This window comes from Cebus imitator, unplaced genomic scaffold, assembly GCF_001604975.1.
Source record: "Cebus imitator isolate Cc_AM_T3 unplaced genomic scaffold, Cebus_imitator-1.0 Scaffold216, whole genome shotgun sequence".
NCBI classification, from domain to species: Eukaryota; Metazoa; Chordata; class Mammalia; order Primates; family Cebidae; genus Cebus; species Cebus imitator.
In genome coordinates, this window is record NW_016107531.1 from 259,461 (window position 1) to 262,536 (window position 3,076).

Here is a 3,076-nt window from a genome sequence, read left to right on the forward strand (position 1 = left end):
GAGGAGAAGAAGGAAGAGGAGAAGGAGGAAGAGGAGGAGGAAGAGGAAGAAGAAAGAAGAAGGAGGAGGAGAAGGAGGAGGAGGAGGAGGAGGCAGCGGAGGCGGCGGCACGGAAGCCTGGTGCTGGGGGAAGCATCTGCCCAACTGGCCCTTGTAGCAACTTGGGATTCATGGCAACGAGTGGCCCACCAACAAATCCAGGGAGCCATGCGAACTGGCTGGGAGACATCCATCCAGGCTGTAGCAGGACACAGCAGAGCTGGCTTGGAGACATCCTGTCACCATAGCGAGCAGGATAATACAATGGCACTGGGAGCCAAACATGGACTGGCTTCGGACACAGAAAGTGATGGGTAAGGCTGGGTACAGCCATCTGCTTAGGTGGAGTGAAGTTGACCGCCTCAGTAATGAACGTTCACAAAGGTCCTGATCATCTTCTGGACCCTGGGGGCCCCTGAGGCAAGGCATATTCTAATACAGACACTGTAGGCATTTCCTGAGTAAGTAGTGGTCTTCGAATTCCCTTGAGAATTTCAGATCCATCCCAGATACTGCAGCCTGGGCAACAGAGTGAGACAGTGAGTCTGGTCGACACTGCCCTCATGATAGCTGGATCTTCTAGTTCATTTTCAGTCACCATGTTACTGAGCCTTTCTGACAGATTCTCCTCATGGTCACCCATGAGAAGTCCATTTCATCTCTCTCTGCATTGTCTGTTCATTAGCTGCCACTGGTTGCTTTTCTTCCAGTTTAGCCAGGTGCTCATGAGCTTCCTGCCAATCATCATCAGCTGCACCTGACCCAAATATATTATGACTGAATTGATCAGTTTCTTCATCTTCTTTTCCCAGGCCCTGAAATGCATCTTCAACTTCGTCCACAGGACAATCCTCCAACAACTCATAGGGAACATTCTTGGGGAGAGAGGGAGGGAGAGAGTGGGGAGGGGAGTGGGGAAGAGAGGGACGAAGCGCTGACTTCCCAGGCTCAGGTCCTCCGCCAACTTGGGACCCCTAGCCATTGCCATATGCCCAGTTGCAATTATATTTAAAGACTTGGGTGGCGTGTGCCTATAGTCACAACTACTCAGCAGGAGAATTGCTTGAACTGGGAGGCAGAGATTGCAGTGAGCCAAGATTGCGCCACTGCACTCCAGCCTGGCAATAGAGACTTTGTCTCAAAAAAAAAAAAAAAAAATACTGGCTACTGTGCTGAGAATAAACTGTAGGCAGTCCAAGGAGAAAACAGGAAGGCCAGTTAGAAACCCACTGTAATTATTCAAGCATGGCCAGGCACTGCGCCTCACACCTACAATCCCAGCACTATGGGAGGCCAAGGTGGACATATCACTTGAGATCAGGAGTTCAAGAACATGGCGAAACCTCCATCTCTACTAAAAATACAAAAAGAAAAAAAAAATTAGCCAGCATGGTGGCACACGCCTGTAATCCCAGCTACATGGCAGGCTGAGGTGGGAGGATCTCTTGAACCTGGGAAGCAGAGGTTGCAGTGAGCCAAGATTGTGCCACTGCACTCCAGCCTGGGTGACAGAGCAAGACTCCATCTCAAAAAACAAAACAAAACAAACAAAAAAAACTTGAACAACTCTTCCCTTTATTCATCCTCAAACGGAATGTTGAAATTCCCATGGATTTGCAGATGCATTTTGAATCCAATGGCAACTTTTCCATGCCGAGTATTTCAGAATAAGGCTAAATCTTACTCGAAGAACATGCATGCATCATTAAAGCTGTCACAACCGGGCATGGTGGCTCACACCTGTAATCCCAGCACTTTGGGAAGCCAAGGTGGGCAGGTCACCTGAGGTCAGGAGTTCAAGGCCAGTCTGGCCAACATGGTGAAACCCCATCTCTTCAAAAATACAAAAATTAGCTGGGTATGATGGCGAGTGACTGTAATCCCAGCTACTCGGGAGGCTGAAGTGGGAGAATTGCTTGAAACCGGGAGACGGAGGTTGCAGTGAGCCGAGATTGCACCATTGCATTCCAGCCTGGATGACTGAGCAAGACTCTGTCTCAAAACAAAAAAGCTGTCACAGATGCTGGCAGGAGGACAGGTTAGCTGCAAACAGATGGGAAATACTGAAATTTGTGAAGATGGAGCTGGGGAGCCACCCCTGAGATCGATGCACACCAGCCTCCTCCTCCCTGGGCCAGCTGCACCTTGGGCACACAGGACCAGAACTCCTCAAGGAGGAGGGCCATGAGTCCCCTGTCCAGGACAAGCAGTAGTGCCCTCTGCAGCTGATTGCTTAAGTGGATGTCCAGGGTGTGGAACGCCACCTTGGCCATGCCAGCTCATCAGAACATCATGCTCACTGTCCATAGGAACCATGGATATAAAATAGAATCCTGCCCCACATGGGGCACCATAGTCCCTGCCCAGCTGCCCCAAAGACGTTGATGATCAACATTTATTGGCTCACTTGCCAATAAATCACACTGAGTGCCCATGGCGCACTGCCACAGAAGAGGCTGAGTCCAGCCTGGCTCTGAGGATGAGTCTGGTTGGCCTGTTGATAATCCCACCCCCTTGTCGGTGATTGTCAACACTTGGTTCAGAAATGGGCATGTGACTCTATTTGGGCCAATGTGGAGAGGCTAGCTGGGGTTCTTTCTTTGAAAGCATCTAGAAGTGACTCTTTTTTTAAGATGGAGTCTCGCTCTGTTGCCCAAGCTAAAGTACAGTGGTATGATCTCGGCTCACTGCAACCTCTGCCTCCCAGGCTCAAGCGATTCTCCTGCCTCAGTCTCCTGAGTAGCTGGGATTATAGGTGCCCGCCACCAGGCCCAGCTAATTGTGGTATTTTTAGTAGAGACAGGGTTTCCCTATGTTGGCCAGGCTGGTTTCAAACTCCTGGCCTCCAGTGATCCATGCACCTCAGTCTCCCAGAGTGCTGGGATTACAGCTTTTCACTCTGTGTTATGTCAGCCTGCACGTGGTTTTAAGCCAGTTTGAGGTGGTTCCTTACAGCAAAAGCACCGTTACTTAGGGCTCTGGGACAATCACTTGAACACATGATCAAATACCATTCACATTGCCTTAACTGCATCCT

The 3,076-nt window shown here is 50.0% G+C and overlaps 1 pseudogene; it reads right to left on the reverse strand.

Annotated features, from left to right (window-relative positions):
• The window catches only part of LOC108318248, a 4,893-nt pseudogene extending 2,419 nt beyond the window's left edge, over window positions 1-2,474 (reverse strand).
• Window positions 2,475-3,076: the final 602 nt, after the last annotated feature.